The sequence below is a fragment of the Rousettus aegyptiacus genome, unplaced genomic scaffold (genome assembly GCF_014176215.1).
Source record: "Rousettus aegyptiacus isolate mRouAeg1 unplaced genomic scaffold, mRouAeg1.p scaffold_m13_p_16, whole genome shotgun sequence".
Classification (NCBI taxonomy): domain Eukaryota; kingdom Metazoa; phylum Chordata; class Mammalia; order Chiroptera; family Pteropodidae; genus Rousettus; species Rousettus aegyptiacus.
The window spans coordinates 29,085,934-29,097,356 of record NW_023416291.1 but is presented as its reverse complement, the minus strand read 5'-3'; the positions used below and the strand labels follow the sequence as shown (position 1 = coordinate 29,097,356).

The following is an 11,423-nucleotide window of genomic DNA, read 5'->3' as shown; positions in this document are numbered from 1 at the left end:
AAAAAAACCAAAGCTTCACAGTATTTCAAAACACCACATTGACTAATTGGTGTGTAATGGTAGCTCATTTTGGTATAATGACATTGAGAATTTTTTCATGTGCTTATTGGTTATTCACATATCTTCTTTTGTTAAATGTCTGCTAACATTGTTTTCCCATTAGAAAATAAGTTGTTTGTCATTATTGAGCTGTAAGAATTCTTCCTATATTCTGAATACATAATTTTAAAAATTTATGACTATTTTCTCCCAGTCTGTGGCTTGCCTTTTTCATTTCTTAATGGTTTCCATCAAAGAAGAGAAGTTTTTAATTTGATAAAATTTAATCATTTTTTTCTTTTTATAGTATGTACATCTTGTGCCCCATCTAAGAAAAGTTTGTAAATCAGAAGGTCATGTTTTCTTTAGCAGATCTGTATTTTAGATCTATATTCCAGTTCAGGTTTTGGGTATAGTATAAAGTATGGGATAAGGTTTTTTTTTCTCCTTATATGGCTATTTACTTGTAGCTCAATTAATGGGAATGTTTAATCCATTTACACTTAATAATATCATTGATATGGTATGGTTTGAAGTCTACCAAGTTATTTGTTTAATCTATATTTGGTTCCTCTGTCCCTTCTTTTCTGCCTGCTTTTGAGTAAATCAGATTTTATTTAATATTTCATTTTAATTCCTTTATTAGGCTTTTTGCTTACACTTTTTTTGTATTTTTAATTTTTTAGTGGTACTCTAGGGTGACAATATGCATCATTTACTTATCATAGTCTGCTTAGACTTAATATTGTACTATTTTACATAAAATAAAAATATCTTACAGTATAATTCCATCTACTGAAGTTTTTCTAGTTATTATGTTTGCATACCAAATGACTCCTAAATTAGTGATATAAACAAACATTTATTATGCTCGTGGATTCCATGTGCCATTAAATGGTATTTCTAGACCCATTTCCAACATGAGGGGTGTCCCTCCACATCAACAAACAATTCTTGGACATCAGCAGAGTTTCCAAGAATTCAACTCAATTCTGACACTATCTACCCTGAGACAGGATCAGATTCTGCAGGTTAAGGGTTCAGTCCCAGAAGACTGCCTCCTTGCAACCCTGACACTCTCTCTCTCTCTCTCTCTCTCTCTCTCTCTCTCTCTCTCTCTCTCTCTCTGCCAGCCACAAGTCTAGGCTCTTACGTGCACTTTTGACCAACTGGCTATAAACTGGAAGTTCCAATGACCCCTCTACAAATCAGAATGCCAATCACAAGTTCAGTTTGTTGCCTGTACTTCTGACCAACTGGCTATAAATCAGAGATTCCCCCAACCCCTTCCTTGAGTTTGATTAATCTGTTGGATCGGTTGGCTCACAGAACTCAGAGACACACTGTACTTATTAGATCAACGGTCTATCATCAAAGGATTTACCTCGAGAACAGCCAGATAGAAGAGAAGCAGAGGGCGAGGTGGGTGGGAAGGGGCGTGCCGCTTCCACGCCTTCTCTGGCAGTGCCACTCCCCTGGCTCCTCCACGTGCTCACCAGCCAGGAAGCTCTCTGAGCCCTGCTCTTTGGGTTTTTATAGAGGTTTTATTACATAGTCATGATAGATTAAATAGTTGGCCATTGGCAATTGATTCGAACTCAAGCCTCTCCTCTCTAATGACATGGTTGGTTCTGCTGGCAACCAGCCCCCACCTGGTCCTTAGATGCTTTTTAAAAGTCACCTCATTAACAAAACAAAAGACACCCCCTGCCCCCACCCTACCCCAACAGTTAGGAAATGCCAAGAGTTTGGGACCTGTGAGTCAGGAATTGTAGAGGAAGACCAAATACATATGACAAATATATTTTAGTCATCTGAATGATCAAATGTATATTTCTTATAAGTCACCTATTGCAACCAGGAATTTGGACAAGGCACAGTGAGCATAAATCATCTCTGTTCTCTACTATCCAGGAACTCAGCTATAACATTTGAATCCTGGAAGCTGGAATTACCCAAGGCTCATTTATTTGTTCATCTGGCTGTTGATTCTGCTGTTGGGTGGTACCCTCGCTGGGTCTGTCAGCTGGGACACATGTGAACGGCCTCTCTATGTGCTTGAGTGGCAGCATGGGGGCCTCGTCACAATGATGGACATTCTCAGAGAAAGAAAGACTTGGCTGGAAGGTAAGCTGCCCCCTATGACCTCACTTTGGCAGTTGCTCACTGTATCTTTTTCTACCTTCTACTTGTCAAGGCAGCTGCTTCAAAGACAAGGCCACATTCCAGGGGAAGGGAATTAGACTCCCGTCTTTTATAGAAAGAGTGTCAAAGAGCAACTCTGGGACCAGAAAGACAGCTATGGCCTTATTTGAATAATATAACCTACTGCAGTCTGCCTTCTGTCCACAATTCATCTTTATCACATGCAAAACATACTTATTCCATCCCTACAACTTCCTGAAGTCATCCTTTTATGGCATCGGCTCCGTCGCAATGTCTAGAATCTTGTCTCCTAAACAGGTTCAGCTGTGGACAAGGCACCTTGGGTATATACCTGAAGTTTAGCCTATCATATCTTGATCTGAAACCCTATAAACTAAATGGACACATGACCTGCTCCCCCCACATTAAACAAATAATGATGAGACAGACATATGTAAGTAGCACAGACATTGTCACTCGAAAGGAGAGAGGACACAGGAGGCACACAGTGATCCCTGGTCCATGATAATTCTGAAACCCAGCCAGATATATGTTTCCAGTTCCTTGAGCAGATCTTGGTTCTTCTGTCTGGGAATGAGTTTCCATTGTACTGCCCTTTAAGTCATCCTTTCTTTTTCATAAAAAATGCCCAGTGTTTACAGCTGTAGTTTTCCAGCTGCTTTTTGTTGTAGTAGTTTGGGGTCCATGGGCTTCTTTTCTTTTTGTATCGTCTCTTTCTCTTTTAGATTCAACAAGGTCGTGTTTTCACTACTTTTCTCTTTGCAACTTTGCAATCTGTCTTTGAATTTATCGGAGAACACATTATTAGACAAAGGGCATACCTTGAAACATAATTGAGATAAATTCTCTTCTATTTGGGAGTTTCCGTAAAGCTGCCAAGGGCCAAAATCCTTAAAACTCTTAGAAACTTTATTGTCACAGGAAAATATTTGTAGCATGCTCTTCAGATCTTCAGAGTACCTTTGGTCTGTCTGAATAGTTCTCAAAGGCATCGACTTAGATCTCTTTGAGGTCTTAACAGACGATCACATAATTCCATACTAGATTTTATTTTTGTTCCAATGCCTTTTCTAAATTTGAGAATTTTTGAAAGATTTGGAATAGGAAACAGATTTTTTAACCCAATAAGTTCTGGATCCTCTATATTTTCTATAAATTTCACTTGAAAATGGAATGATTCATTTTTTAGCTCATCTCTCTCCTCTCCTACTTTACCGTAGGGAGCTGGGAGGATCCGAGCAGCATTTCCGACACTCGGCCTGGAGTTCTTAGTTACGTCACCCAGATTACTAGGTATACTTTGTATTTCACACATTACCATTGGCAACATCGATGCAAACTTTTCTACCAATATATTTCAAAGTCCTTTCTCTTTAAATTGCAATATTTCCTTCATGGTTCTTCTAGCCCTTCCTGATAACTTCCTGAAGAGTCATCGGACTTCGGTTAACAGTGCCTCCGTGTCCCTTTACACTTTCACGAATTCTCTCCTCAAGGCCCTTGCAGCTTCTACCCACTGTCTGGTCCCAATGCCGCTCCACACGCTTTGCTTTAATTTGATTATTATTAATTATTATTGTTATTATGAAGTAACTTATTCTCTGTTCCAGTTAATTTGGTTGCATAACAAATTAACCCCAAATGTAGTGGCATCAGCAAACATTTATTATGCTCATGAATTCTGTGGGTTGGGAACTTGGACAGGACACAGTGGAGATAGCTTGCCTTTCTTCTCAGTGTTGGGAACTCAGCCAGAGGGCTTGAAAGCTGGGGCCTGGAAACTTCTGAAAGATCATTCATTCACATGCCTGGCAGTTGATGCTGGTTCTTGGCTGGGATGTTAGCTGGAGCTATTAGCTGGGTCATACACATGTGGGCTCTCCAGGTGGCCTGGGCATCTTCACAACGTGCTTTCAAGGGTTTTAAGAGGGGGCATCGGAGAGAAAGAGAGCAGGTGAGAGGCACGTTGCCCTTATGGCTTCACTTCGGAAGTCTTCAGCATATCCTATCAGTGATTGTTATCACGGGATTTTAATTTAGGGAAACGGCTGAGTGATGACATTGAAAGGTTAATGACATTGAAAGAAGAATTTATTCCTTACAGTTTCCAAGAGAAAGGAGCATGTCATGCTCTGCAGGGCCGGGTTGGGTCAGAAGGCAGAAGCAGGAGCAAGGGAGAAAGCATGGTCAAGAGCTTTTATTGTGTTTTCTGCAGGAAAGGCAAGGCAGGCCAGGGAGAAACAGCTTAGGATAGGACAATTTGAGTGTCAATGGGCTCTGGACTATGGGGTGTTCTCTAGTTGTCTGGTGCCTGGTTCTGGGTGATTTAGGGCAGTGGGAATTTTGGATTTGTGTGTGAGAATTAGATAAAAGAGATGTTTGGGAATATTGACTCAGGATTGGTTGGTTTGTGTAGGAAGGACACGTTCCCAAGTGAATTTTTCATTTTCTTGGAAATTAACTAGACCTAAGAGGACCAGTCTCTCCCCAGCCAGTGAGGCACCCCCAAGATGTCAAAACACAAAATAAAAAACATGATTAGTATTATATCTATATCTATATCTATATCTATATCTATATCTATATTTTTTGCCACATTCTAGTTATTAAGGAAGTTGACTGCTCCATCCCTCCACCCTCTCCTCCAAGGGTTTGGATCTCAGCCTCATTCCTAGAACCCCAGGGAGCATGGGTCTGGTTTCCCATTCTTTCTCACTTCACATCAGTGACAATAAATACGCTTCCCCTACCACTGATTACAAGGCATGTTGGTTTCTTAAATAAATACTTCTTTAAGGAAAGAAGGAGAAGCCATAAATAAAAAGATATGGAGAACATAAGACAATATTCACAACCTTGTTAATGTCATTTTGTTTGATCCTCATGGGAAGGAAAGATCCTTGCTTGTTTTGGAATTGGGGTTGAGGGAAGGTCACAGTCTCCAAGGAGGTAATTTTCCTTGGGATTTCCCTAACTTCAGGTTATTAAAAACCTTTCTTAAACATCATTTGAAATAACTGGATAATAATCTCTATGGATTCACCAGAGTTTACTCAACTCTCCCATTAACAGTGAGCATTTAGCTCGCTTGCATTTATATATAGATATTGCTGAGATGAGCACCTTCCAAGGAGAGAGTCAGGGAAATGTGGTTTTCGGTGTTTTGGGGCCTAAATTAGAAGCCCTGCTTCTGTGCTGCAGAAAGGCGTTTAGGAGTTGGCATCTGTGCTCGGTGACTGAAGCCTCAGTGTCTGCCACACCTGAGCAGCCTTTATGCCCAATGTCTATTCTATTCTCAACTTTGTTTAACCTTTGCTATATTTGTTGTCAATTCATGTCCCAGCTTGCTACTTGCCTTTTAAGGTTTTTGAAACGTCAAAAGTTGAATTTTTTTTCATTGAAATTTTTTAATCTTGTTTTTGTGTTTAGAATATTCTCTCCACTCAGAATTCAGATATTCACATAGTTACTCCCTCCTTCTCTTTCTTCCTTCCTTTCTCTTTCTCTCTCTCTCTTTTCTTTTCATTTAAACTATTTAAGTCTCTAATTCTTCCAGAATTTAATTTGGTTTATGATATGAAAGAAGGAGTTATATGAATTTTTTCTTTCATTAATCAACTTATCAGTGACTTTTATTGAATAATTGGAATTCTTGAAAGGCAAGAGCCTTTTCTAAGGCAGCAGATTCAGAGCATCTAATCAATGGCTCTTGGCGACTGATGTCCTCAGGTTAAACAGTGTTCACAGACTGGTTACAGTATTTTGAAAGGCTTTTCACATATCAGTTTAGCCTTTAGAAAAAAAGTTGATCCATGATAAAACTCAAAAGAATAACTATCTTTTTTTTACCTTTGATTAGAATTTTAGCAATCATTCAATATAATGGAGCATTTATTGAACACCTGCTGTGTTCCAGGTTCTATGCAATCCATGATTCTTCATGGCAGTGACATTGGTTATCTTAGGGAAAGACAAATAGAGAATAACTGGTAATTGGAATTCTATAATTCAATTCATTCAAAACATGAAGTCTACAGAAGGTAAGTGATAAGATGAGAACATGGTATGACGTTTCTTGATGTCATGGACCGTGTCTGTTTATTTTTGTATCCTCAGCTCTTAGCTTGGTGCCTGGCACCTGGCAAACACTGCAATGATTTACTGAATAAAATTGAATTGACAAGAAACTCTGGATGCTGAAAAGGCCATGAACCACAGCACCAACTATTCTCTTTCTCTGATGATAGAGTTTTAAGCCCCTTTGGGAGGCAGTGAATCAAAATGTATATTTGAGCATATTTTTCTAGAGAGATGATCCATAATTTTAGTCAAAGTCTGAGGAGATGCTATAACTGCCCATCCCCCAACTAAGAAACACTGTCCTTACTAAAATATGCTGTGTGAACAGGTTTTTGCAAAAACAAGACATACTTATTCACTTAATTACTCCTTAAGACCTAAATTTCAGGAAGGCAGTTGGGTATATTTTTCAGACCGAGAAATGTTGCTTGATTCTTTCGAGGAGTTTGAAAAAGTGCTTCAGAGGTTATGAGTATAAAAAGAACCCCAGATGGAGGATAAGTGCTAATAAAATTCGCCAAATTGGTTAACCAGCTGGAAACATCACCTATTCTCGCATGTTCTGAATGGCTTAACAGTGTGCTGTATGAACTGTCATTGTAGGCTGGACATGTCCAGGAGTGTTTCCCCTGAGGTCACACGCCTCTGTGAGAACAGTCCCTCACAGTGTCCCAGCCACTGGAGGGGATGCGTGAGCCTGTGGGAAAGATCAAGCTAGGTACATGTCAGGCTTGGCCACAGCATCACAGCCCACATGCTCCATGTGCAATAGTTGACATCCTGGGTGGGCTGTCTCGGGGTGGTCTCCCTCTGCCCTCCAATTTGCACTAGCTGCTCTAGGCATGGCAACCTCCCAGTCATGTCATGGTACAAATCACTGATAAGTGCACACGTGCATACGCACACACGTGTACACACACACGAGTTGCCTGGTGACTTCTTATAAAAACAATGAGGACTTCTTATAAAAATCAAACAACAAACTCAAGAATTAGAACTCATAACTAAAGTTTTGAGGAAATCGATATGCAAATGATATTCCAAATAAAAGAAAGAAATATCCTATTAAATCAGTTTATTCCTATTAAAATCCCAAAGGCACTGCCTAGAGAAACCGTGAGAGAACCAGCAGGCCACCCACCTTACGTTCAAAGTGAGGCTAGGCTCTAAGCGCCAGTACCAAAGAGGATGTGGAAATGTCCACTAGATGGCGCCCCAGTCCAGGCAAATCGTCTCCAACCCTGGCAAGGAGTCAGATTTTGGCATTAATGCCAATATCCCCGAGGCAAATTAACACAAGGCCTATTGATTCTTCACCTAGATATTTCACTGTACTAGAGGAATTCCCTTTTCTCTGCCACTCCATACTCAGCTTTTTTTTTTTTTAACAGACAGCAAAATAAACAAAAAACCTGATGTTCCCTCACATACTTGTGTTCCTAAAATATGTGTGCAAACTCATTAATTACATTACATACTTAGGGAAATGATTTTCAAATTATTACCACTGATTCCTACCACTTTAGCTGTGTAGTAGGAAGAGCCATGAATTTGGAGTTGGAGAAGGCAGTTTTAGGACCTGGCTCTTCCTGTGCTGTTACATCAGCCAGGGCTTGGGGCTTCAGTTTCTTCAATAAGGGTATCAATAATACTTACCTTACAAGTTACAAAACAACAACAACAACAACAACAACAACAACAACAACAACAACAACAACAGACAACAAAGAACTCTATTTGCTGGTTCCTTCAGTTCCTGTGCCTGGAATCCCCTCTTTCTGGACCAACTGCTGCGCATGCGCCCTCCGGTTCTCAGGGACCCTCACTTCTTCAGAGACGCGCCTGGACTTGGGCCAGGTTAGAGCTTTGTGCCATGCCTTCTCAGAACGCCTCCTTTTCTAACAGTCTTGACATTTTAATGGTGACCAGCATTTAACTCCTTCCTTCTCTGGGCACCCACATATCTCCTGGGCAGGGCTCCATGCCTTGCTTCCTGCCAGAATCTGAGCCACTGTGAGTTCAAGAAATGTTGTGGAATGAATGAATGAATGAATGAATGAATGAACAGAATGGGAGTAAGTGGATAAGAAGTATAAACAAAGTGTTTTTCGGGTTTCAAGAAGGGAGAAAGGGCATTTGGTTGGTGAGATCAGAAGTCCCTGTTGGAGCTGGCATCTGTACCATCTTGCTGGATGGAAAGGCTATGCAGAGGGACCAAGACATTTTTTATAAGAATCAGCGGAAGGGAGACCGTGGAAGCAGGAGAGAGGGACAAGTTAGGGCAACAGAGAGTAATTCAGTCTGGTTAAAGTCTGGGAAAGATGTGAGGGAGAAAAGAAAAATAAGAGCATATCATGCCAGGGAGGCTGCTTTATAGGACCAGTAGGTAGGTGAACTCAACGACCATTTAATAACTATTATTTTTTAAAATATTCTTTTTATATTTCAGTTACAGTTGACATAGAATATAAAGTTTCAGGTGTACAACATAGTGATTAGGCATTTATATAACTTAGAAAGTGATCACCCAGAGAAATCTAGAACCTATCTGACACCATACATAGTTACTACAATATTATTGACTATATTCCCTATGCTATTGTTTATGTCCCTATGATTATTTTGTAACTACGAATTTGTACCTCTTAATCCCTTCCGTTCCTTCCCCCATTCTCCCAGCCCCCACTCTCATCTGGCAACCATCAAAACGTTCTTATCTATGAATTTGTTTCTGTTTTGTTTGTTCATTTATTTTGGTTTTTAGATTCATATATAAGTGAAATCATATGGTATTTGTTTTTTTCTGTCTGTCTTATTTTACTCAGTGAACTGCCCTCTAGGTCCATCCATGTTGTTGCAGATGGCAGGATTTCATTATTTTTTATGACTGAGTAATGTTCAATTGTATATATGTACCATTTTTTCTTTATCCATTCATCTATTGATGCGCGCTTTGGTCTCTTTCATATCTTAGCTCTTGTAAATAATGCTGCAATGAACATATGGATGCATTTGTCTTTTCAAATTAATGTTTTGGGTTTCTTCAAATAAATACTCAGAAGTGAAATTTTTGGGTCTTTTTTTTTCTTTCTTTTTTTCTTATAGCCTTTGTTTTAAAGTGTTTTGTCTGGTATAAGTATTGCTACCCTAGCCATTTTGCTTGTTTCCATTTTCATAAAATATTTTTTTCCATCTCTTTACTTTCAGTTTGTGTGTGTCTTTCAATCTGAAGTGGGTGTCTCTGTCTATAGCCATGCCACCCTGAACAAGCCTGATCCCATCTGATCTTGGAAGCAGCAGGGTCAGGCCTGGTTAGTACTTGGATGGGAGACCACGTAGGAAGACCAGGTGCTTATAGGTGTTAAAAATAAGGGATTGTAAGCTGAAGTGGGTCTCTTGTAGGGAGCATGTGTTTTCTTGTCCATAACCATCCTATCTATTTCTTCCTTTACATTTAAAGTTATCGTTGATAGATATGTAATTATTGCCATCTTATTATTCATATTTTTGATCTTTTCTTTCTTCTACTTCTTCTTAAAGAAGTCTCTTTAACACTTCTTGTAATACTGGTTTTGTGCTGATGAACTCCTTTAGCTTTTTCTTGTGTAGGAAGCTTTTTATCTATCCTTTGATTCTAATTGACAGCTTTGCTGGATAGAGTAATCTTGGTTGTACGTCCTTGCTTTCCATCACTTTGACTATTTCATGCCAATCTCTTCTGGCCTACAACGTTTCTGTTGAGAAATTAGCTGAGAGTCTTATGGGAGCTCGTTTTAGATAACTAACTGCTTTTCTCTTGCTGCTTTTAAGATTCCCTCTTTGTTTTTAACCTTTGGCAATTCAATTATGATGTGTCTTGGTGTGGGTCTCTCTCTTTGGGTTTATCTTGTTTGAGACTCTCTGTACTTCCTGGGCTTGTATGTTTATTTACTTTGCCAAATTAGGGAAATTTTCTGTTATTATTTCTTCAAATAAGTTTTCAATTCCTTGGTCTCTCTCTTTTCCTTCTGGTACCTCTATGTTGCGAATGTTGGTATACTTGATGTTATCCCAGAGGCCCCTTAAACTATACTCATTTTTTGTTTTTTGAGATTCTTTTCCTTTTTGCTGTTCTTTTTTTCCTAATGACTACAGTATCTGGTCTTCCTAGGTGGACTCCCTTCCAAGTACTAACCAGGCCCAACCCTGCTTAGCTTCTGATATCAGACGAAATTGGGCATGTTCAGGGTGGCATGGCTGTAAACTCTTCTTGCTGTTCTGATTGGGTATTTTCTGCTACACCATCTTCTAAATTGCTTATTCGATCCTCTGCTTCATGTAATGTACTATCAATTCCCTCTAATGTAGTGTTCATTTCTGACTTTTTAAATGTATTCTATCTCCATTTTAATGTTTACTATCTCTATCGAAGTTCTTGCTGAGAATATTGAGCATGCCTATAACCAGAGTTTTAAACTCTGCATGTGGTAGATTGCTTGTCTCCATTTTGTTTCTTTTTCTGGAGCTTTGTTCAAATCTTTTATTTGGGTCATGTTTCTTTGTCTCCTCATCTTGGCTGCCTCTCTGTGTTTGTTTCTAGGTATTAAGTGGGACCGCTGTGTCTCCTGGCCTTCGTAGAGTGAATGAGTTCACTGAGAGAGAGAGTATGGAAGGGGAGGGAAGAGGGCTGGGGGCAGAAACAGGAGGTGTTTTCAGATAGCCAGGAGGTGAGGAGGTGCAGGATCATGAAAGCAGAGGGAAGAGCTCACCAAGGAGATGTGATTCTGCAGGCTCAGGTCTACCAAGAACGAGGGGGCAGGGCGCATTGTGCCAAGAGGGCCATCGCTCACCTCCGAGAAGGCAGTTCCAGGAGAGCAACGGAGGAGAGACTGGGTTGAGGAGAAGGTGGGGGCAAGTAGAAGCAGAGGTGGCGGAGTTGACTGTGGTTTCCGGGAGTTGGGTGGTTAAGAGCGGAGAACAGAAGCTTATGGAAGGAACAGGTGAAGTGGAAGGGCTTTGGTTTCATTCTTGTGATGAGTAAACATGATCTTGTGTAGACATGGGAAAGGAGGTGGGATCAGGGGAGATGATGGCAAAGAGAAGAGTGCAGTTAGAAAAGAGGGAGGTGAGGAGTCAGAGCGGATGGAAGTCGAGGCAGG

At 40.1% G+C, this 11,423-nt stretch overlaps 2 pseudogenes; one reads left to right on the top strand and one right to left on the bottom strand.

Annotated features, from left to right (window-relative positions):
• Window positions 1-9,528: 9,528 nt before the first annotated feature.
• LOC118612772 lies at window positions 9,529-9,646 on the top strand (annotated as a pseudogene).
• A 764-nt stretch (window positions 9,647-10,410) lies between these two features.
• On the bottom strand, window positions 10,411-10,529 carry LOC118612756 (annotated as a pseudogene).
• Window positions 10,530-11,423: the final 894 nt, after the last annotated feature.